This window comes from Chiloscyllium plagiosum, unplaced genomic scaffold (genome assembly GCF_037043375.1).
Source record: "Chiloscyllium plagiosum isolate Xiang-an unplaced genomic scaffold, Cpla_swu_hap1 HiC_scaffold_27, whole genome shotgun sequence".
Taxonomy (NCBI): domain Eukaryota; kingdom Metazoa; phylum Chordata; class Chondrichthyes; order Orectolobiformes; family Hemiscylliidae; genus Chiloscyllium; species Chiloscyllium plagiosum.
Window position 1 is genome coordinate 90,813,911 of NW_028270165.1, and position 25,712 is coordinate 90,839,622.

A 25,712-nucleotide genomic window follows, 5' to 3' on the forward strand; every position below is an offset into this window, starting at 1 on the left:
CAATCCCTCTATGAATGAAACCTAACACACCGTATGCCTTGTTCACAGCACTATCTACCTGGGTGGCAACTTTCAGGGATCTATGTACATGGACTCCAACATCACTACCTTCCTGTTATTCTTCCCAACGTGAATCACCTCACATTTAGCTGCATTGAACTCCATTTGCCAACTGAGTCCAATTCTGCTAATCCATCCACCTATGTCTGCATCTAAGTAATTTATAAAAATGACAAACCGCAGTAGTCCCAAAACAGATCCTTGTGGCACACCACTAGTAACCAGACACCAGGCTGAATATTTTCCATAAACCCCCACTCGCTGCCTTCTTTCAGAAAGCCAGTTTCTAATCCAAACTGCTAAATCACCCTCAATCCCATGCCTCTTCAAAGTTCAGGAAAAGATTTGTAGCTCGGGTGCATGTTGTTATGGTTCTGTTCGCCGAGCTGGAAATTTGTGTTGCCGACATTTCGTCCCCTGTATAGGTGACACCATCACTATAAATGCTGGAGGAAACATCACAGAAGCGCTACACAGGAGGTTTCCAAGCACTGAGGATGTCACCTAGAGAGGGGACAAAACGTTTGCAACACAAATTCCCAGCTCGGCGAACCGAACGACAACAACCCATGCCTCTGCAATTTCTCCAACAGCCTGCCATGTGAAACCTTATCAAAGGCTATACTGAGGTCCATGTACACCACGTCAACTGCCCTACCCTCATCTCCATACTTGGTCACCTTGTCAAAAAACGCAATGAGGTTTCTGAGACACGATCTGCCCTTGATGAAACTATGATGACTATCGGAAATCAAATTGTTGCTTGCTAGATGATTATAAATCCTATCTCTAATATTCCTTTTCAAAAGCTTTCCTTCCATAGACGTAAGGCTCACTGGTCTATAATTACCTGGGTCATCGCTGCTGCCCTTCTTGAACAAGGACACAACATTTGCAATCCTCCACTCTGGTGCTAAACCCGTAGACAATGACGACTCAAATATCAAAGCCAAAGGCTCTGCTATCTCCTCCCTTGCTTCCCAGAGAATCCTTGGATAAATCCCATCCGGTCCAGGGCACTTGTCTACTTTCACTCCTTCTAGAATTGATAACACCTGTGTGCAACTAACCTCGATCCTTTCGAGTCTAATATCTCGTACCTCATTCTTCTCCTCTACAATATTCTCCTTTTCCTGAGTGAAGACCGATGAGAGATATTCATTAACACCTCTCCAATCTCCACAGGGCCCACACTCAACTTCCCACTTCTATCTTTGACTGGCCGTATTCCTTTTATTCCTCACATACCTATAGAAAGCTTTAGTGTTCTCCTTTATTCTATTTGTTAAAGACTGCTCGTGCCCTCTCTTTGCTCTTAACTCTCTCCTTAAATCCTTCCTCGCTGATCTGTAACTCTCCATCGCCTCATCTGAACCATCTTGCCTCATCAACACATAAGCCTCCTTCTTTGTAACAAGAGATGCAATTTCTGTTGTAAACCACGGTTCCCTTACATTATCACTTCCTTCCTGCCTGACAGGGACATACCTATCAAGGACACACAATATCTGTTCCTTAAATCAGCTGCACATTTCAATTGTTTCCATCCCCTGCATTTTGCTACCCTATTCTATGCATCCTAAGTCTTGCCTAATTGCATTATAATTGCCCTTGTCCCATCGATAACTCTTGACCTGTGGCATGTTCCTATCCCTTTACATCACTAAATGAAACCCAACTGAATTATGGTCATTCTCTCCAAAGTGCTCACCTTCCACCAAATCAAACATCTGGCCTGGTTCATTACCAAGCACCAGATGCAGTGTGACCTCCCCTCTTGTCGGCCCTTCAATATACTGTGTCAGAAAACCCTCCTGCACACACTGGACAAAAACTGATCTATACGACATACTAGAGTGAAAGCATTTCCAGTCAATGTTGGGAAATTAAAGTTCCCCATAATGACCACCCTGTTCCTTTCACTCCTACCCAGAATAATTTTGCTAATCCGCTCTTCCACCTCCCTGGAACTCTGCGGAGCCCTATAAAAAAAACTCCAAGCAGTGTGACCTCTCCTCTCCTGTTTCTAACCTCAGCCCACATTACCTGAGTAGTCGAGTCCTCATCAAAAGTTCTGTCAGCCACCGTTATACTATCCTTGACTAACAACGCCACGCCTCTCCCTCTTTTACCGCCTTGGCTGTTCTTAATGAAAGATCAAAACCCTGGAACCTGCAACATCCATTCCTCACCCTGCTCTCTCCATGTCTCCGAAACGGCCACAACGTCCAAGTCCCAGGTACCTGTCCGTGCTGCAAGCTCACCTACCTTATTGCGGATACACTTCAAACCACTTCGCTGTCTGCCAGCACATTCCTGTGACCCTGAAATCCTGTCCGTGTCCTTCCTACTCTCATTCTCCTGTGCATTGCAGCTACACCCCCCGGTTCCCATCCACCTGCTGAGCTAGTTTAAACCGACCCAAATAGCATTAGCAAATTTCCCACCCAGGATATTAGTACCCCTCTGGTTCAAGTGAAGACTGTCCTGTTTGTACAAGTCCTACCTTCCCCAGAATGAGCCCCAAGTATCCAAAAACCTGAAACCCTCCCTCCTGCACCATCCTTGCAGCCAGGTGTTCAGCTGATATCTCTCCCTATTCCTTGCCTTGCTATCACGTGGCACGGGTAACAAACCAGAGATAACCACTCTGTTTGTTCTCGCCCTCAGCTTCCACCCTAGCTCCCTGAAATCCTGCCTTACATCCCTATCCGTCTTTCTGTGGGAGATTATAAATGTTTTTGCAGATGGGTGAGGGGATGTAGTAGGGGGAAGGGAAGGGGAACATTATACAAACGGTCGTGGAATTCTTGTAGCATGTAGCATACTTAAGGCTAAGACTTTAATGAATATAGAGGGTCTTTTAAAGAAAATAGTTTGAAGCGAGGGAATAACTTTAAAGTGTTGTAGTTGACCACAAAAAGAAGCAACAGGGGCATTTCACAATAAAGCTTATAGTATGATAAGAGAAACTGGATAAAAGAACAAGCTGTAACAAACAAGGAACAAAGAATGCAGACAAGGACAGCAGGATGGCCAGATAAGAAAATAACTGACAAGTGAGGTAATCGGCTTATGATAGGATGGGAAAAGGGAGGCGTGATTCCGCAACTTGTAAACTCAATAAGAAAGCTAACAGGCTCTGTTTTGGCGCACATTTCTGCTTGCTTGCAGAAGCGTCCGGTACTTGCAAGACTGTAATAAATTGTTCTTGTTTCCAAGGCTTTGTCTCAGGCTGAGTGATTTGTGAGTGAGTTCTGTTTCTCACATTTCTACCTATGTTGTTGGTACCTACATGAACCATGACTTGGGTTGTAAACCCTATCCCTTCAGGACCTCAAAGATACGATCCGAGACATCACGCACCCTGGCTACTGGGAGGCAACACACTAACCGCGAGTCTTGTTCGTTCCCAACACACCTTCTATCTGACCCTCTAACTATTGAGTTAGAATGACTAACACTCTCCGCGTTTCCTTCCTTCCCTTCTGGTGCAACAGGTAGGTCGTTTTCCTCCCTCAACAGTACCCACTGACTGATACAGCAAGAAGGAAATACAAATAAGTCGTCCCTCCTCTCCCAGGAACCTCTGCTGTCCGACTTCAAATTTAAAACCTCAAATCAGTGACTCCCCACTCCTGGGATGCAGCTGCCGCTGAAAAACAGAAAATGTCATGTTTTTTTTGTGGTTAGCACTGCTGCCTCACAGCGCCAGAGCCCCAGGTTCAATTCCCCCCCACCCCCGCGCGGGTATCCTCCCACAGTCCAAAGACGTGCGGGTTGGGGGGAATTGGCCACGCTAAATTGCCCCGTAGTGTTGGCTGACAGGGAATGGGGCTGGGTGTTTTGCTCTTCGGCGGGTCGGTGTGGACTTGTTGGGCCGAAGGGCCTGTTTCCACACTGTAGGGAATCTGATCTAAAGTTCTGGACTTTATATATTGATGAACTGAAACCTGCAACCCCTTCCAAAAGATGAAGGACTCAGCAGCGGTCCGGGTCAGCGGGCGGTGCGCGCGTCGAGCCTGGAGGCGCGCGGCTTTGTGGGCGGTTGCGCGTGCGGGCAGGGGGCGTGGCCTTGACTCGCGCGGAGTCCGTGGCGAAAGGGCGGGGTTTGGTGCGCTTGGAGGAAAGAGGTTTGGCTCCCAGCGGCAGGGCTTACGAGCTGCTTCAGGAAGGGGCGGGAGCAGACCCAGGGGGCGGGGCCACCCGAAGCCGGAAGTGTGCCCGCGGCCTGTTTCCTCCACTCCAGCCGTGGCTGCAGCAAGTAAGATAAAGCTTTATAAATTTTTCTTTTTCAGAATTTGTATTTAATAACCAGTAATGGCTACTCAATATCATCAGAAAGTCCCAAAATGCAATTCATTTCAATCCAGTGCAGATAAACACGGAGTTAATTTTCTACGGGATTTAACAGCCTCAGCACTAAAATGGTCTCACAAGGGAACGGCTGTGAATGTTATCACTTGGGGTCCTGTTCACACAGATTCACCGATGCTGAGGCAAACGTTCTTAATTGCCTTATAGCATCTTGTTATCGCTTGGTGAGCCCAGGTGACCCTATCTTTAAGTTCTCTCCTCTTTCTGAGCCTTCCTGCCTGTTTATTTTCTAGTGCAGTAAATAATTCAGCATTACATTTGAGTCTGAATGTTTAAAGGCAAGTTTTCAGGCTATAGACTTTCTCACCCAGATGCCCACACCCTCATTCCTCCCTTTGTTTGCACCACGATCACTGAAAGAGAAGGCTACTCCAAACGAATGCCCTTCAAGGTGGTCCAGCCATCAACATCCTGTAGAGCGGCACCACCATCTTCGCAGCTCATCTGGTCACATTTATCATCGCAATTGACACGTGTGGGTGAGCCATCGGATTGGAAAAGGAGCATCTTCTGGGGAAAATCTATATCACTAAGGGACCTCATAAGCCGAGCAATTAAATACCTAACAATACCAATACTGACAAACAGACATAGCTAAATTGATAAGCCAATTGTACCATCAGCCCGATCTGCAGTATCCGCAACTGGTCCCTTCAGTCATTCTGTCAAGGAATACCTGGATCTTTTCTTGTATCTTAGTAATATTGCCAGTGAGATCGGGAATACCCATAGTGCATTTATCTTGGACAATGGTGCAGACCTCACCCTCCTGGGCAAGTATATAGTCGAAGGCAGACCGATTCTGCACAGAGTAAAGACACAGGTCTGATAATCCCAGTTTACTCTGTTTCAGAGCCTCTTTTGTCTTATTTCCTCGAATGGTCAGGCCGCAAAAGAGGGAATTGTGGTTCTGTTAACTTGACACCCCTGCCGATCCTTCCAACCTCAGGGTACTCTGGATTCCCCAGCCTATCGGGTGTCCTGTATTGTCACCCAGTCCCTTGGGATCCTTCCAGTTGGAGCAAGGTTGGCTGAGACCGACCGCTGCATCCTCCTCAGATGGAGGTTCCATCGACTTGTCCACTGGCCAGGACAAGGTACTGTTGTGGGGACAAGGGCTCCAATAGTGACCTTATGAGGGACATCTTTGCCATCCAGGACAAGGAAATTGGTAGCTTTACCTTAGCTGAAGAAATAATAGTCTGGTTTGGTGTATATTAGGGAGACTTTGTCAAAATCGATTACTCAAATGTAACAGCAGGGCGTCTGGACAGGTCAACAGGAGTAAAGGGTCAACGTTTTGCAAGAGGAGTTGCTTGAGCGCTGTAAAAAATGGGCCAAGTGACTGGAGCACTCGCACTGTATGGGAGACAATGGTCCTCAGAATGCTGTTCCCATTGGGCTCTCCCTGAGACCTATTCTTGGTGACAGAATCAGGTTCTGAAAAGAGAAAAGGCTGAAAAAGGAACAAGGGAAGGGTTCCGTTCCAGGTCCATGTGCCGCATAAGGCCTGCCGTACCCCAGCCAGTGTTCCACCAGCTGTTTGTATACACAGACCGGAGGTATTGGAAAGTGATATGTCTCTTCGCAGGGTCGGCTGTAGGAAGTCTGACAAATAGAATGGAATCTGGGACTGGGGATAGGGCAAGTAAGTCATCTCCCGATAGAGAGGAGTAACATACTACTGCCTCTGGATAAGTTGTTCGTGGATCGAGGAGTTTCCCCTATCAGGCTTCCTTTTCTAGAGTCGGCACGACCTGCAAAAAGGGATGGTGTTCCTAGGCATCCTTAAAATATTTACCATAATAACGCGGTTGAGCATTTTTATCCTCAATAGACTTGAGTCTGCAAGTAAAATAAAAAAAACATGGTAATGACATGGTAACTCCCACTGATTTCTACTGTCCAGATGGACCATTTGGTCTTTCTGATGTAAGAGTCCATTGCAATAATCAATCTTCATCACGTTCCACACGTCAAAGGTGTCTGGTCCGGTGCACTGGACAACATCATCTCAGCATGGGTGGTGGATAATCTCTGATCATTCCTGGTCGCATCCATACTTAGTAGCTTTACCCATCAGGATGTTGTACGTGATCAGAAAGGTAAGGAGATAGGCGATCCCCCACAAGTCTCTCCTCTTAGTTCAAGTATCTATCATAAGATTAACATGAGAATAACAGCAAGATTCAAAAACCCAAATGGACAGGGTCCACTCCTTTTGTTGGGATTCCAGGATTCTCTCCTCCTCTTCCCCCCCTTTTGATTGGTGCGGTCAATCAATTTACAATGATACAGTTGGACCCAAGCGGAGCGCCCAACGACTGTGACTGCCGTAGGGAAGTAAAACCTGGAAGGGGCCATCCCAACGAGGATGGAGACCTTTGCCAGTTCAGTTCTTGACAAGCACCAACGAACCAGGTTCTACCCGTGACGAGGCTGAAAGGGAGGGAACATCGCTGTCGGCCGCACGCTCCTGGGAGTGAAAGGCACGCATAACACTCGTTAGAGCAAGAACATAACCAATCATTGCTTCGGTCATGTGGTGGAAGTGGACTGAGAAGGGAGCCGAATCGTTCCAAGGGGTACGGAGGGGGTGATCAGAGAGACTCTCAGCTGGAGACAGTCATGTCTTGCTCGCAGACATGGATCGCATCTGGAATAAGGCCACAGGGATTAGCATCACCAGGAAAGGCCAGACTCTGCCATCCATTTGGCAAGTTTAGTCTTGAGTCTGGTTAAAACATTCAACAAGTCCGGCCGCCTGAGGATGATAAGCACCATGCAGTTGCCAACAAATACAAAGCTGGGAACAGAGTTCTCCGTTAATATTACCTACAAAGTGTGGTCCATTGTCGGAGCTAATGCACGCAGGTATACTGAAGCAGGGAATTATTTCCTTAAACAAAATCTTCACTACAGTCTCAGCAGTAGCGTTAGGAGGAGGGTAGGCTTCAATCCACTCAGAAAAGACAATAAGAAAAACATATTTATAGCAACTCAACTGATTTCTCCAACTCAATGAAGTCCAGTTGAAGTGTCTCCAAGGGACCCTCCAGCAAGGGAGTTCTCGTAGAGATACTTGAACAAAGAGGTGGGGGATCGCCTACCCACTGACCTGTTTAATCACGTACAACATCCTGATCGGGAACGCCACTGACTGAGTATCGATGCGATCTGGAACGATCTGAGATTATCCTGATGTCATCTGGTGCTTTCAACGTGGAGTCGCTTGAGCGATGGCATGAGCTGCCAGAGGAAGTGGTGGGTGCTGGTACGATGACTGGCCAGGACAAGGTTGTGGGAACAAGGGCTCTGATAATGACCTTATGAGGGACATCTTTGCCATCAAGGACAAGGAATTTGGTAGTTTTACCTTAGCTGAAGAAATAATAGTCTGGCTTGGTGTATATTAGGGAGAGTTTGTCAAAATCGGTTACTGAAATGTTACAGCAGGGGGTCTGGTCAGGTCTACAGGACTAAAGGGTTGATGTTTTACAAGAGGAGTTGCTTGAGTGCTGTAAAAAATGGGCCAAGTGACTCGAGCACTCGCACTGTATGGGAGACAATGGTCCTCAGAATGCTGTTCCCATTGGGCTCTCCCTTAGCTCTATTGTACATGGTCTTGGTGACAGTATCAGATTCTGAAAAGAGAAAAGGCCTATAAATGCGCTAGGGAAGGGTTCCATTCCAGGTCCATGTGCCACATAAGGCCTGCTGTACCCCAGCCAGTGTTTCACCAGCTGTTTGTATACACAGACCAGAGACATTGGAAAGTGATATTTCTCTTTGCAGGGTCGGCAGTAGAAATTCTGATGAATAGATTGGAATCGGGGACTGGGGACGGGGCAAGTAAGTCATGTCCTGATAGAGAGGAATAACATACTACTGCCTCTGGGGTGAAGAGCGTTCTGTGGGCCTGTATAAATAAGTTGTTTGTGGATTGAGGAGTTTCCCCTACCAGGATGTTGCCAGGACTGGAAGGGTTCGAGTAATAAGGAAGGGCTGGGACTTTATTCACTGGAGCACAGGAGTTTGGGAGGTGACATGATTGAGATTGATAAAATCATGAGGAGTGGAGGTAAGGTGAATAGCAAAGGGCTCTTCCTTAGCGTAGGGTAGCTCAAGACGAGGGGGCATATTTCTTTAAAGTGAGAGGAGAGAGATTTAAAAGGAACCTGAGGGGCAACGTTTTGACAGAGGGCAGTTTACACGTGGAATGAACTTGCTGAGAATGTGGACAATGCTGGTATGTTTACAAAGTCTAAACGACATTTGGATGGGTACATGAATAGAAAGGTTTAGAGGGATTTGGGCCAAACGCAGGTAAGTGGGACTAGTTTAGTTTGGGAACCCTGGACGCCATGGATGAGTTGGACCGAAGGGTCTATTTTTGTGCTGTCTACCTCTCTGAACCAGAAGTCATCTTATTGAAACCAGTAGAATTCTGAAAGGGGCTTGACAGGACAGATGCAGATAAAATGCTCCTTTGTGGTGGGAGTCATAGAATCCCAACAATGTGGAAACAGGCCATTCAGCCCATCTATTCCACACTGGCCCTCTGAAGAGCATCCCACACATACCCACCCCCTTACTCCGTATTTCCCATGGCCAATCCACCCTAAGTTTCACATCCCTGGTCACTATGGGTAATTTAGCACAGCCTATCCACCCTAACCTCTACACCCGAATCTGTAAATTACCTTCTCAAAAATGTAATTTAAATGTAGAGTTTTTCTCTAACAAAAATGTTAGTCTGACTCAACATTCGGGCGCAGACAGAATTCACACTTATTGTTAGAAAAGCTCTGCATTTGAATGACATTCTTGAGAAGGTAACAAAAAAGAAGTTCTAGGATTAACAAACCAAAGAGCAGAAACCTATTCTAAAAGATGAAGGATTTCATCTAAAATTGTTTGATGCGTCACATTTCCATGACGCTAGACTCCTTTGGATATAAATTGTGATCATGATCTCATTCTCCACTACTACCTGATGAAGGAGCGGCGCTACGAAAGCCAGTGCTTCCAAACAAACCTGCTGGATTATAACCTGGTGTTGTGTGATGTTTACTTTGTCCGTGGGAAACACATGAGTTGTAGGACTGGTAACAGTTCTTATTTTGTGATCTATTCCAAGTGCAATTTCTCCTCTGTGCAGGCACGGGTGAACAGTTTGGCTTTTGTGCTTTGTGCGAGATCAGGCTAGCAGCTTTTAAATCCTTATGTGAAGCAACAGAAGTAAACTGTCAATCAGCAATTGTATTCCGAGAGTGGTACTTCCAGCTCTGGTAATCCTGTTGCATCAACAGAGAGAGGGTGAGGATGTCACATCTCAAGAGCAGACAGAAAAGTTATTTCAATTGTTGAGTCGGTTCCTCACTCAGATGAGACTGGATGTTGCTTTTAATGGATCATAATTAAATGCTACAATGAAACACCTTAAATTCAAGGAATTTTGAAAGTGCAAACGAACAGTAACTTTGAACAGAGATGTTCTTCCATTTCTAACCTTGGTTGAGCCATATGAAGCCTTTTTACTGATAGCTCCATAATCATGTTCCTGCTGGAATTTTTTCAGGGCAAACAGTTTCTGGTGGGAGAAATTCTGCATCCTGGGAAGGCGGGGAAATCAGAAAAAAAGCTGTTAAAAGCATTTGAACTGTGGGCCCACGAGCTCTCGTGGGAGCAGTACATTTGCCAAAAACATTTCTGAGGAATTCTGTGTAACTGTTGGACCGAAAATAGTTTCCCCACTGAACGTTAAACAGGTATTGAGAACGTTGCGCATTATAGATTGTGTTCCTGAGGACCGGAGGAGGATTGAATTTGCCAACGTGAACCACACTTTGCAGAGAAAGGAAATTTCTCCAGATGGAATAGGTTAATGGAAGTCAACAATTGTCAGATTATTTCATGAAAATAACAGCTGGTATGGGGATCCCAGAAGAGGGGCATCTGTAATGAGCACACAGAAACAAACCCTTCAGTCCAGGCCAACCAGATATCCTAAATTAATCTAGTGACTCATTTGCCAACATTTGGCCCACATCCCTCTGAATTCTTCCCATTCATGTCCCCATCCAGATGCATTTTTTCCTTCGGAGAATACTTGGGTGAGAGCCAAGATATGCAATATCTCAAAGTTTCATAATGAAGCAGCTCATTTATTCTGAAATCATTTCAATTAGTTGCCAAATAATAGCTGCATAACTGTTGTCAATATTGATACTCAGGAAAGCTATTTTGTTCAGTATATTTCCTTTGTAAAGATCTTATCCAAATTATAAAATGAATGTATTTTCATATGAAATAAAATTTGCAGTGTTTTATTAAATGGTTGAAAGTAACTTTGCACTTAATTGCTCCATTTGGGATTAAACATTGTGACTTAGATAAAAGTGATCTTTCATAATTTATGGTGAGTCTATTAACAAACGAATGTTGCCATTTGCTCTCAAGTTCGCTCAGATTCAATTTGAAATTCTTGAATGAGTTGAATAAGGGGTAAAAAGTAAATATTTATTGCCCTTTTCTGAAATTCTCTGCACTGCCATTGTATTTGGTTAAACAAAATATGTATCTCTCTTCATAACTTTGATATCACCACAAATCCTAGGAACCCCATCCAGAACAAACATATAAATACAAAGTAGGAGACAACAGCTTCGCTTCACTTGGAGGTCACCACTGATGATATTACCAAGCCAGGTAACGAAACATCTAGATATCAAACCTACAGCTCAGCGAACAAACCTGCACCCGAAACATTCTACTTTGCTGAAAGACTGCACAATCTGCAGGCAGTCAGTACATGTAATATATTGTCTATTCCACTTTGAAAATAGATAATGGGCCCACTACTTTTTGGATGTGAGCATAAGTGGTATAGTAAGTAAGTTTGCTGATGACACCAAAATTGGAGGTGTAGTGGACAGCGAAGGAGGTTACCTCAGATTACAATGGGATCTTGATCAGATGGGCCAATGGGTTGAGAAGTGGCAAATGGAGTTTAATTTAGATAAATGTGAGGTGCTGCATTTTGGGAAAGCAAATCTTAGCAGGACTTATACACTTAATGGTAAGGTCCTCGGGGGTGTTGCTGAACAAAGAGACCTTGGAGTGCAAGTTCATAGCTCCTTGAAAGTGGAGTCGCAGGTTGATAGGATAGTGAAGATGGTGTTTTGTATGCTTTCCTTTATTTGGTCAGAATATTGAGTACAGGAGTTGGGAGGTCATGTTACTGCTGTACAGTTGGAATATCGCATGCAATTCTGGTTTCCTTCCTATCAGAAAGATGTTGTGAAACTTAAGGGTTCAGAAAAGATTTACAAGGATGTTGCCAAGACTGGAAGATTTGAGCGATAGGGAGAGACAGAACAGACTGGGGCTGTTTTCCCTCGAACATCAGAGGCTGAGGGGTGACCTTAGAGAAGGTTATGAAATCATGAGGGGCATGGATAGGATAGATAGACAAAGTCTTTTCCCTGAGGTGGGAGAGTTCAGAAATAGAGGGCATAGGTTTACAGTGAGAGGGGAAAGATAGGAAAGAGACCTAAGAGGCAATCTTTTCATTTAGAGGGTGGTACGTGTATGGAATGAGCTGCCAGAGGAAGTGGTGGAGGCTGGTACAATTACAACCCTTAAAAGCAACTGGAGGGATATGGGCCCCGTGCTGGCAGGTGGGACGAGATTGGGTTGGGATATCATGCACAGGGATGTGCAGGTTATGTGCATTAGTCACGGGTAAATGTTGAGCAATACGGGCAGGAGAATTGCGTGGGTGGGTTACCCTTCGGAGGATCAGTGTGTAGTCTTTGGGCCGAGTGGCCTGCTCCCACACTGTTTGGAGTCTCTGAAGGGGAAGGGATTTTTGGAAACTGTGCAAGGCAATGCAGGCTTAGTGCGGGGGCCTGCTGTTGGCCTTGCCCCGTCCCTTGCTCCTCCCCCTGTTGTTGAGCTGTCTACCAAACATCTACTCTTTCTCTGCCTTTTTGCTGGGGGCAACTGAAGCTGTAACAATGTTGGGACACTATAAAGGTTACCTGAACATTCTGCCAGACTCATACTCTCATTGAAAGCTTAGAGCTCCAAGCGGTTTTTGTTTTAAAGCTGCTCATTTCTTGCAGCCTCCTGCATTAAGTTTCCAATGTTGTATATCAGATGGAGCAGTGACTGAGTAGCTGGTTTTGTTAGAAGTTTACATTTTTCGGGAGTGCAGGCACTGCATTGTTTCAGCGGCAGTTTACTGGCAGCACTGGGAAGTGTGGGCTGTGTTCATTAGAAAGGAGGTGGAGGTGCTGCTGTTGGACTAGATGGGACACAGTTTAAAAATCACAACGCCAGGTTATAGTCCAACAGGTTTATTTGGAAGCACTAGCTTTCGGAACGCTGCTCCTTCATCGGATAACTGTGGAGCAGGATCATAAGACACAGAGTTAAGAGCAAAAGGTCACAGTGTCATGCAACTGATAAGAGGAATCTACATTTGTCAATATATCATAAGTCTTTCATCTTTTAGAATGGGTTGCAGGTTTTATTTCATTAATGTGTACATCGCAGTACTACTATTCAGTCATATTCTCAAGATCACAAGGGTTTTTTTAAACTGGTGACATCTCAGCCCAGACAATGCATGAAAGGTGTGTCAGTATCCCAATCTTAAATCAGACTGGTACTATTTCCAAACTAGTAATGTATAAAATATTACATGGATTGACTACCTGCATGTTGTGCGCTTTTTGTGCAAAGTTGAATATATGTGTAAATGTAATCCTGCAAATGCACTCCATCATTATGTGTGGGTGTGTGCGTGCGCGCAAGAGAGAGTATGTGTGCAGATGCTTTGTCAAGGGAGTGTGATGGAGGAGAAGCCTGTAAGAGGGTGTGTGTACATCTGAGAGAGAGCGTGTTATGAGAGAGGTATAGATAAAAGTGAGGGATTGTATTTTCCTAAAATAAGGGCAGGACTTGTACAGAGGGATATGGTGGGGGTGGGGTTCAGGTACATACTTCATTGAAAGCTGCATCACTGGTTGGAAGGGTGCTTCAGAAGGCATTCAGCACACTTACCTTATTTGTCCACACCATTGAATAAAGGAGCTGGGACATCATTTAGAAGTTGTACAGGATGTTGGTGAAGCCACTTGTAGAGTACTGAGAACGTTTCTGGTGGCCCTGTAATAGGAAGAAGACTATTACAGAGGGTTCAGTAAAGATTCACCAGGATATTACCAAGACTGGAGGGTTTGAGTTATAAGGAGAGGCTGTGAATCTCTTCACTGGAGCACAGGAGGTTGAGGGGTGACCTCATTGAGATTGATATAATCATGAGGGTTCGAGGTAACATGATCAAAAATAGCGAGGAGCCTGCACGGTGATGTCAAGTGACGGGGGGGGGGGTAGAAATTGTGGCAGTTGGACACTTTAAATCCATCTGGAACAGCATCTCCATACAGCATACATGTCAGGTGAGATACCAGAAGACTAGAGGTTGGCTAACATGGTGCCACTGTTTAAGAAGGGTGGTAAGGACAAGCCAGGGAATTATAGACCAGTGAGGCTGACGTCAGTGGTGTGCACATTGTTGGAGAGAATCCTGAGGGAGAGGATGTACATGTATTTGAAAAGACAAGGACTGATTAGGGATAGTCAACATGGTTTTTTTGTGTGGGAAATCATGTCTCACAAACTTGATTGAGTTTTTTGAGGAAGTTACAAAGAGGATTGAGGAAGGCAGAGCAGTAATGTGATCTATATGGACTTTAGTAAGGCGTTTGACAAGGTTCCCCATGGGAAACTGATTAGCAAGGAGAGATCTCAAGGAATACAGAGAGAACTAGCCATTTCGATACAGAACTGGCTCAAAGGTAGAAGACAGAGGGTGGTGGTGGAGGGTTGTTTTTCAGACTGGAGGCCTGCGACCAGTGGAGTGCCACAAGGATCGGTGCTCGGTCCTTTACTTTTTGTCACTTATATAAATGATTTGGATGCGAGCATAAGAGGTACAGTTAGAGGGAGAGGCTGAACAGGCTGGGGCTGTTTTCCCTGGAGTGTCAGAGGCTGAGTGGTGACCTTATAAAGGTTTAAAAAATTATGAGGGGCATGGACAAGCTAAATAGACAAAGGTTTTTCCCTTGGGTTGGGGAGTCCAGAACTGGAGGGCAGAGATTTCGGGTGAGAGGGGAAAAATATAAAAGACACCTACGGGGCAATTTTTTCACACAGAGCGTAGTACGTGTATGCAATGAGCTGCCAGAGGGAATGGTGGAGGCTGGTACAAATGCAACAATTAAGAGGCATTTGAATGGGTATATGAATGGGAAAGGTTTGGAAGGATGTGGGCCAGGTGTTGACGAGCGGGACTAGATTGGGTTGGGATATCTGGTCGGCATGGACGGGTTGGACCGAAGGGTCTGTTTCCATGCTGTACACTTCTGACTCTATGCTGGTTCAGCAAAAGCCGCGCATGCTCTGTCTGCAGAAACAGTGCAAACCCTTCTTCAAATGGACCAATGAGAAGCCAGACAAGGAGCCTGGTCCTCCTGCCAATCAGAGCTCCCCAATTGGACCATCAGGTTCTGAAGCTGATGCTGTTGCTCCTCTCCAAATGAAGATCGAGCTTCACCTCAGACTGCAACTTCCTTCCTTTCTCCGCCATCTGAGAGTACGGCACTGTCTTTAGCATTTCATTGTTTCATTCTGGGGTTAAATTGCTGATTTGCAGCAACTGAAAAGAAAGCGAGTGAATCTAGGGAAGGGACAGAGTCGGCAAATGTTGGTCCAGGTCTGTGTCTCAATTGGTAAACGCACGGCAAATGCAGGCCCACAGTGTGAAGTTATAGCCTCAGTTATGAAAAAATAACTGCTGAAAGGAGGTACGTTGTTTAAATGGTGACATATTGGGATGTGGACAAAGTGAGGACTACAGATGCTGGAGATGAGAGTCGAATAGTGTGGCACTGGAAAAGCACAGCAGGTCAGGCAGCATCCGAGGAGCAGGAGAATCGACGTTTCAGGCACGAGCCCTTCCTCAGGAATGATGTGTGGATGTAAAACGTGGCCTCAGCGTCCTTCCACACCAGTCACTGCCAGTTGTCAGACGGATGCAGCAAGCAATCAGCAAGGCAAGAGGTATATTAGCAAGAGGAATTGATTTCAGAAGTCGGGATGTCTTCCTGCAGTTAGGGGGTCATTGAATATATTCAAGGCTGAGTTCATCTGATTTTAGAACAACCATGAAGTGGATGTTTATGGGGGAAGGCAAGTAAAATGGTTTCAAGACCAGTACAGAACAGTTACAGAGTCATACAGCACAGAAACAGACCCTTCAGCCCAACTAGTCCATGCTGACTATATTCACAAACTAAACTAGTCCCACCTGCCTGTGTTTGCCCCATATCCCCCTGAACCTTTCCTATTCATGTACTTATCCAAATGTCTTTTAAACGTTGTGACTCAACCTGCATCCACCATTTCCTCTGGACATTCATTCCACACAAACCACTGTTTAAAAAAAAAGGTGCTCCTCATGTGTTTTTTAAATCTTTCTCCTCTCACCTTAATTTGCTCCCTAATCTTGAAACGACACATGCCGTTCACCTTATCTTTGCCCCTCATGGTTTTGTAAACTTCTGTAAAGAGAACAAAGAACCTTACAGCACGGGAACAGGCCCTTCAGCCCTCCAAGGCTATGCTGATCGAGATACTCTATCTAAACCTGCCGCCTATTTTCTAAGGATCTGTATCCCTCTGCTCCTTGCCCATTCATGTCTCTGTCTAGATACATCTTAAATGACGCTATCGATCCCAACCCTACTGCCTCCGCTGGCGATGCATTCGAGACACCCACCATGTAAAGAACTTTCCATGTACATCTCCCTCAAACCTTTCCCCCTCACTTTGAATTCGTGCCCCGGAGTAATTAAGTCTTCCCCTCTGGGAAAATAATTCTTACTATCCACCCCTGTTTACAACCCTCATGGTTTTTCAGCCTCAATCAGGACCCCCACCCTCCACCTCCTTATTTCCAATGAAAATAATCCTAATCTACTCAACCTCTCCTCATAGCTTGCGCTCTCCATAACAGGCAACATCCTGGTGAACACCTCTGCACTCTCTCCAAACGTATCCACATCCTTTTGGATATCTGGCGATCCGGAATTGTACGCAATATTCCAAATGTGCCAAACCAAAATCTTATATAACTTTAACATGACCTGCCAGCTCTTTTACTCAATCCGTCCGATGATGGAACGCGTGTTGTATGCTGCCTTGACCACTCTACTGCCAGTCCTTGCCACCTTCAGAGAACAATAGACCCAAACACCCAGATCTCTCTGTACATCAATTCCCCCAGGACCTTTCCATTTACTGTATAGCTCGCTCTTGAATTGCATCTTCCAAAATGCATCACCTCGCATTTGTCTGGATTGAACTCCATCTGCCATTTCTCTTCCCAACTCTCCAATCTATATTCTGCTGTATCGTCTGACAGTCCCCTTCACTATCTGATATTCCATCAATCTGAATGCCCATCTGCAAACTTGCTAATGAGGCACCCGATACCTTCACCTTTCAACCTCCTGTGCTCCAGTGAAAAAAGTCCCAGCCTACCCACCAATAGGTGTGAATTCTGTCTGGGTCCCAATGTCGAGTCAGCCTGACATTTTTGATATAAAAGCTCTGCATTTAAATTATGTTCTTGAGAAAGTTACTGAAAACAGGTTCTGGGAGTAACATACCAAAGAACAGAAACAGTTAAGCAGTTAGATAACACTTTCGAGTGAGAAGTGTGTATAACATGATCTCACAACTCCTATACTCAATGCTATGAGCAATGAAGGAAAGCAAACCAAACGCTGCCTTCACTAATTTGTCCACCTGAGACTCAAGCACTCCAAGGTCTCTTTATTCTGCAACACTCCCCTTCACTGTGTCAGTCCTGCCTGGATTGCTTGACCAAAATGCAAACCTCTCATTTCTCTAAATTAAACTCCAACTGACACTCCTCGGCTCATCAACCGATGCCATAAATTCTAATTTATAGTGAACTCTTTCCTCTCTTATTCCTTGGAAGCTGAAAATCGCATCCCACAATCAGTCCCTCCATTTTCACTAGTTGGACTGAAGGGGCTGTTTCTGTGCTGCATGGCTCTGTAACTCGGCCCTGTACTAGTCTTAAAACCATTTTCTTGCCTTCCCCATAAACATTCACATAAAAATCAGATGAACTCAGCCTTGAATATATTCAATGACACCCTAACTGCAGGAAGACATCCCCACTTCTGAACTTAATTCCTCTTGCGAATACACCACTTGCCTTGCTCATTGCCTGCTGCACCTGTCTGACAACTGGCACAGAAGGACACTGATGCCCCTCTGAACATCCACGCATCATTCCTGATGAAGGGCTCGTGCCCAAAACTTCGACTGTCCTACTGATCGTATGCTGCTTGACCAGCTGGGCTTTGCCAATTGTGGTCTTCTCTCCATTGGGGAACCGAGCGTAAACTTGGGGAACGGTTTGCTGAGCATCACAGCAGGGGTCCGCAGAGGCTGAGCGGACTTCCCAGTCTCCACCCATTTTAATGCCCCTTCCCACTCCCCTTCTGACATGACTATTTTTGGCTTCCTCCATTACCACAACAAACCAAACCACAAATTGGAGGAACAAAACCTCATCATCTTGTCTGAGCAGTCAACAGCCCGGAGGACACAACATTGAGTTCTCCAATTTCAAATAATCTCCCATGCCATCCCCTTCCACTCTTCCCTGCCAATTAGATTCCTTCCTCCCATTCACCAACCAGGTCGTATCAGGTTATGGGGATAAAGCAGGAACAGGATACTGATTGAGGATGATCAGCCATTATCACAATGAATGGTGGTGCTGGCTCGAAGGGCAGAATAGCCTACTCCTGCACCTATTGTACCCTCTACCTGTCTCCACCTATCCTCACTTCAACACCCTGACCCCAGCACACCCTTGTTCCACAGCTCTCCCTCTACCCACCCCAGACCTGAACAAGGGTTACACCAGATCCCTCGACTTCACCTCCTGTTACTGCCTGGCTTGCTGCGTTCTTTCAGTCTCCTGTCTGTCTATTTTGCCAATTGAGAACAAAGGCCTGGACTAACTTTTCCAGACTCTTTCCCCTTACTGGATTCACTCCCATTCCTTTCAGTTGCTCCAAGTCAACAACTGAACTTCAGAATGAAACGTAAATGGAAATGGGGGTGAGAAAAGAGAGTGCCGTACTCTCAGATGTTGGACAGAGGAAAGAAGTTGCAGTCTGAGGTGAAGCTCAATCTTTATACAGAGAGAGGAGGAGCAGGAGCTTCAGAACCTCATGGTCCAACTTCCACATTCACCAATAGGGGAGCTCCGAAAGGCAGGAGGACAATTCAGCCTCCGGTGCTCCTTATTTGTCCATCAAACGTAGGTCTCACCCCTTTTCTGCCGACAGCGAGGAACACGCCCAATGTTTTGGTGACACCAGCAAACGTGTGCCCTGCTTGTTGACACTGAGGAGTGTACACAATATGCACTGTAGCAATGCTGGTGTCATTGACAGATTTTAAGTGTCCAAAATCCTATGGGAGAATAAAAAGGGTACAGCCATAATTTTTTTTTCCATGTGGCTCAATATTTGATTGCTTTTGCATTTGTCTGGCTGCTCAATGTTTTGATGTCATTTCCTCAGTGTTGGGGTGAGATTCACAACTAGAGGGCATAGGCTTAGGGTGAGACCACAAAGGTAACTGAGGGGCAACGGTTCCATGCAGAGGGTGGTGCATCTATGGAATGAGCTGCCAGAGGAAGTAGTGGAAGCCGGTATAATTACAGCATTTGAAAGGTATCTGGCTGGGTATCTGAATAGGAAGGGTTTACAGGGATGAGTCAAGTGCGGGTAAAGGGGACTAGATTAATTTAGGATATCGCGTTGGCATGGACAGGTTGGACCGAATGGGTCTATTTCCGCACTGTACATCTCTATGACTCTAAATAATAAAAAGTCTACTTTTCCAAATAATAAACTATATCCATGTTAACAAGGCTTAGTGCACCACATGCTTTACTAACCATTCTCAACAGGTCCTGCCCCTTCAATGACTGAGGAACATATACATGCTGGTGCATAATCTCCTTCACTAGTATTTACATACTACCCTCAGCAATTGCACAAGTAACAGCAAAGGGTAAACAGCACAAGGATTAAACACACAGTGAGGGGGCAAACAGCACAAGGATTAAACACACAGTGAGGGGCAAACAGCACAAGGATTAATCACACAGTGAGGGGCAAACAGCACAAGGATTAAACACACAGTGAGGGGCAAACAGCACAAGGATTAAACACACAGAGAGGGGCAAACAGCACAAGGATTAAACACACAGTGAGGGGCAAACAGCACAAGGATTAAACACACAGTGAGGGGTAAACAGCACAAGGATTAAACACACAGTGAGGGGTAAACAGCACAAGCGCCAGTAAAAGCCGATGGAAAGTGAGTGTAAAATGTCACTATGACAGGACAGGCCCCACATTCCTTCCCCTCCGTCCCCCCCACAACCTGCCTCACCTTTCACGTCCCGGGCCCAGTACCTTCCAGGTGGCCCCATAGTTGACACAGGGGCCGCCCCACGACCAGTAGAACTCCACCACCCCGGCGGCCGACGAGTTCCCAAGCAGGCCCTTAACCCCATCCGCCTCCAGAATGCTCACCGGCTCCTGGCTGCTGTACAGCCGGCCGGTGTGGCCGTGACACAGCAGCTGCGCCAGGAAGGCGGCGGCGGCCAGTGACGGGTGTCTGCCCCGGGCCGCGCGGCGCCATTTTCCTAACGGCCGCCCTCCCGCCGCTTCCCCGCTCGAGCGACTTCTCCTCCCAACCGCCTTCGGCCCCGCGAGACGTCTGCACGGGACGATAGGCGGGGCCGGGCCGGGGGATGGGCGGGGCCAGGCCGGGCCGGGGGAGCCTCACCGTCACCAAGCAACAGCCACCTCGCGCTACAACTGCTCATTCACAAAAACAAACTCTCCTGTCTCGCTCTGCAGCTGCAGGGGGGACACTGCCACGTTTCCAGGAGCCCTGTCTACATTGGGAAAGCTCACGGCTCAATTTAAACAGATATTCCCACATCTAACGGAACGGCGTCATATCGAAAGGGGGCAATCTGCATTTTAAAGGGACGTGGACATTTTAACGGGTATTTCTGCAAATAAAGAGGTTTCAATGGACAAGATTATATTTCAAAGGGATGTGGGCATATTCAAAGTGAGACCTTAATATGTAAAGTGATGCAGTTATATCTAAATGAACCTACATTTCGAAGAGATGTTGCTCTATTTATAAGTAGAGACAATAGGTGTGAATTCTGTCTGTGTCCCAATGTTCAGTCAGACTGACATTTTTCTGAGAAAAGCTCTGCATTTAAATTACATTCTTGAGAAGGTAATTTATAGATTCTGGAGTAGGTTAGGGAGGATTGGCCGTGCTAAGTTACCCAGAGTGACCAAGGATGTACAGGTTAGGGTGGAAATATGGAGTAAGGGATTGGATATTGCTGGGATACTGTTCAGAGGGCCAGAGTGAAATAGATGGGCTGAATGGCCTGCTTCCACATTGTCAGAATTCTATGACCCTCTGCACAAAGCAGCATTTTATCTATATCTATCCTGTCAAGCCCCTTTCAGAATTCTACTGGTTTCAATAAAGGTATGCAGCACAGAAACAGACCCTTCGGTCCAATTCGTCCATGCCGACCAGGATTCCAAACTAAACCAGTCCCACTTGCCTACATTTGGCCCATATCCCTCTCAACCTTTCTATTCATATACCCATCCGAATGCTGTTTCAATGTTGTCACTGTACCTGCATCTACCACATCCTCAGCAAGGTCATTCCACATGCAAATCACCCTCTTTCAAAATGTTGCCCCTCCGGTTCCTTTTAAATCTCTCTCCTCACATTAAAAAAAAATGATCCACTAGTTTTGAGCTCCCCGACGCTAAGCAAGAGCCATTTGCTATTCAGCTTACCTCCACTCCTCATGATTTTATCAATCTCAACGAGGTCACCCCCCCCCCCCCCCAACCTCCTGTGCTCCAGTGAATAAAGACCCAGCCTCTCTTATAACTCCAGTCCTTACAACATCCTGGTAAATCTTTATTAAACCCTCTCTAATAGTATTCTTCCTATTACAGGGCCACCAGAACTGTACTCAGTACTGTGAAAGTGGCCTCACCAACATCCTGTACAACCTCAACATGATGTCCCAACCAGGTCTACACCTGGTCTACACCTGAATCTGAGGGGTACATGTATCCTTGGGGGGAGGTTTGCTAGTGCTTTGGGGGGGGGGTTTAAACTAACTCTGCAGGGGCATGGGAACCGAGACTGTAGCTTTAGGGTGCAGGACCTGGAGTGTAGGGAGGTTAGGAACATGACATCAATCTCAAAGGAGGGTGCCTGTAAACAGGAAAGTGGCTTGAAGTGTGTATACTTCAAGGCAAGAAGTATACGAAATAAGGTAGGTGAACTTGCAGCGTGGGTTGGTACCTGGGATTTCGATGTTGTGGCTATTATGGAGACATGGGTAGAACAGGGACAGGATTGGCTGTTGCAGATTCCAGGGTTTCAATGTTTTAGTAGGGTCAGAGGTGAGGGTAAAAGAGGGGGAGGTGTGGCATTGCTTGTCAAAGATAGTATTACAGCAGTGGAAAGGATGATGGATGAAGACTCTCCATCTGAGGTAATTTGGGCTGAGGTTAGGAATAGGAAAGGTGAGGTCACCCTGTTAGGAGTTTTCTACAGGCCTCCTAATAGTCCTAGAGATGTAGAAGAAAGGATTGCGAGGATGATTCAGGAGAAGAGTGAAAGTAATTGGGTGGTTGTTATGGGGGACTTTAACTTTCCAGATATTGACTGGGAAAGCTATAGCTCGAGTTCGTTAGTTGGGTCAGTGTTTGTCCAATGTGTGCAGGAGGGTTTCCTGACACAATATGTAGACAGGCCAACAAGAGGTGAGGCCATACTGGATTTGGTTCTGGGTAACGAACCAGGCCAGGTGTTAGAATTGGAGGTAGGTGAGCACTTTGGGGACAGTGACCACAATTCGGTTACTTTTACTCTCGTGATGGAGAGGGATAAGTGTGCACTACAGGGCAAGAGTTATAGCTGGGGGCAGGGAAATTATGATGCGATGAGGCACGACCTAGGATGCGTGGCTTGGAAAAGTAGGCTTCAAGGCATGGGCACAATTGACATGTGGAGCTTGTTCAAGGAGCAACTATTGAGTGTCCTTGATAAGTATGTACCCGTCAGGCAAGGAGGAAAGGGTCGTGTGAGGGAGCCGTGGTTTAATAAGGAATTGGAATCCCTTCTTAAATGGAAGAGGGCGGCCTATGTAAAGATGAGGTGTGAAGGTTCAATTGGGGCGATTGAGAGTTATAAGGTAGCCAGGAAGGATCTGAAGAGAGAGCTAAGAGCAGCAAGGAGGGGACATGAAAAGTCCTTAGTTGGTAGGATTAGGGAAACCCTAAGGCTTTCTATAGGTATGTCAGGAATAAAAGAATGACGAGGGTAGGAATAGGTCCAGTCAAGGATAGTAGTGGGAAGTTGCGTGTGGAGGCTGAAGAGATTGGGGAGACACTGAATGAATACTTTTCCTCAGTATTCACTCAGGAACAGGACATTGTTGCCGATGTGAATATTGAGTCACAATTAATTAGAATGGACGGCTTTGAGGTATGTAGGGAAGAGGTGTTGGAAATTCTGGAAAGGGTGAAAATAGATACGTCCCCTGGGCCTGATGGCATTTATCCTAGGATTCTCTGGGAAGCAAGGGAAGAGATTGCAGAGCCATTGGCCTTGATTTTTATGTCCTCGTTGGTCTACAGGAATAGTGCCAGACTGGAGGATAGCAAATGTGGTTCCCTTGTTCAAGAAGGGGAGTAGGGATAACCCTAGTAACTATAGGCCAGAAAGTCTCACTTCTGTTGTGGGCAAAGTCTTAGAGAGAATCGTAAGGGATAGGATTTATGAACATCTGGATAGGAATAATGTGATCAAGGATAGTCAGCATGGTTTTGTGAAGGGCAGGTCGTGCCTCACAAACCTTATTGAATTCTTTGAGAAGGTGACTAAGGAGGTAGATGAGGGTAAAGCGGTAGATGTGGTGTATATGGATTTTAGTAAGGCGTTTGATAAGGTTCCCTATGGAAAAACTACGGAGGTATGGCATCGAGGGTGAGTTGGAGGTTTGGATTAGGAATTGGCTGGCTGGAAAAAGACAGAGGGTAGTAGTTGATGGTGAAGGTTCATCTTGGAGTGCAGTTACTAGCGGTGTTCCGTAAGGATCTGTTTTGGGACCATTGCTGTTTGTCATTTTTATAAATGACCTGGAGGAGGGGCTAGAAGGTTGGGTGAGCAAGTTTGCGGATGATACAAAAGTCGGTGGAGTTGTTGACAATGAGGAAGGATGTGTCAGGTTACAGCGGGATATAGATAAGTTGCAGAGCTGGGCAGAAAGGTGGCAAATGGAATTCAATGTAGCTAAGTGTGAGGTGATTCACTTTGGGAAGAATAACAAAAAGATGGGGTACTGGGCTAATGGTCGGATACTTGGTTGTGTGGATGAGCAGAGGGATCTTGGTGTCCATGTACACAGATCTCTGAAAGTTGCCACCCAGGTAAATAGTGCGGTGAAGAAGGCATATGGCGTACTGGCTTTTATTGGTAGAGGAATTGAGTTCCGGAGTCCTGAGATCATGTTGCAGTTGTATAAGACTCTGGTGCGGCCGCATCTGGAGTATTGTGTGCAATTTTGGTTGCCATACTATAGGAAGGATGTGGAGGCACTGGAATGGGTGCAGAGGAGGTTTACCAGGATGTTGCCTGGTATGGTAGGAAGATCGTATGAGGAAAGGCTGAGGCACTTGGGGCTGTTTTCATTGGAGAAAAGAAGGTTCAGGGGTGACTTGATAGAGGTGTACAAGATGATTAGGGGTTTAGATAGGGTTGACCATGAGAACCTTTTTCCACATATGGAGTCAGCTATTACAAGGGGGCATAGCTTTAAATTAAGGGGTGGTAGGTATAGGACAGATGTTAGGGGTAGATTCTTTACTCAGCAAGTCATGAGTTCATGGAATGCCCTGCCAGTAGCAGTGGTGGACTCTCCCTCTTTATGGGCATTTAAATGGGCATTGGATAGGCATATGGAGGATAGTGGGCTAGTGGTGGTTAGGTGGGCTTGAATCGGCGCAACATCGAGGGCCAAAGGGCCTGTACTGCGCTGTACTTTTCTATGTTCTAACCCCTATACTCAATGGTGTGAACAATGAAGGCAATGTTGCGAAATGCCTTCGTAACCACCCTGTCTATCAGTGATGCAACTTCCAAAGAACTATGTACCTGAACATCCCCCACCTCCACCCCACCCCGCCCCCCCATGTCTGTATGTTCTATAACACGACTCATGGCCCGACCATGATTTGTCCAACCCCTTGCTTTTATTAAGCCTCTCTGTCACACACATACTCTATCTCTCAGCCAGACAGACACACACCCCTCAACACACACTCACACTCTCAGGCTCATACTCCATCACACTCTCACTTTCCCAAGCATGTACACACACACTTCTGCGCACATTCACTCTCTCATGCATGCACACACACTATTCTATGGGGTGAAATTGTATTGGCAGAATTATATTTGCAGATACATTCAATTTTGTTCAAAAAGCACACAATCTGCAGGCAGTCAATGCATGTAATATTTTACAAATTCTGACTTTGGAAACAGAACCAGTCTGATTCAAGATTGGAATACTGACAGACTCAAATCTCACACCTTTAATGCATTGTCTGAGCGGAGATGTCTTTTTTTTTTATAAAACCTTAAGTCATCTCAAGAACATTGTTACATATTAATGAACTAAAGCCCGCACGCAGTCTAAGAGATGAAGACTATCTAAGTTTGTTCAATATTTTCTATCACTTGCATGACACTGATCTTTTGATAGAGGTTCTGTGTCTTATAATGCTGTTCCATGAGGCTTTTGTGTTGATGAAGCAAGATGGTACAGATGAGGTGATAGAGAATTACAGATCATCGAGGAAGGATTTAAAGGGAGAGTTAAGAAGAGCACGAGCAGTCTTTAGCAAATAGAATAAAGGAGAACCCTAAAGCTTTCTATAGGTATGTGAGGAATAAAAGGATGATTAGGGTAGGAATAGGGCCAGTCAAAGATAGAAGTGGGAAGTTGA

The 25,712-nt window shown here is 45.8% G+C and overlaps 2 protein-coding genes across 2 annotated transcripts in view; one reads left to right on the plus strand and one right to left on the minus strand.

Annotated features, from left to right (window-relative positions):
• Positions 1 to 20,314, minus strand: part of LOC148144988 (uncharacterized) — a 144,761-nt gene extending 124,447 nt beyond the window's left edge. The window contains exon 1 of the mRNA XM_087975524.1: positions 20,023 to 20,314. The gene's annotated coding sequence lies outside the window, so the exon portion shown is untranslated. The remainder of the gene's footprint in view (positions 1 to 20,022) is intronic.
• The window catches only part of LOC148144987 (uncharacterized), a 518,924-nt gene that overhangs the window by 145,102 nt on the left and 348,110 nt on the right, over positions 1 to 25,712 (plus strand). The window lies entirely within an intron of this gene.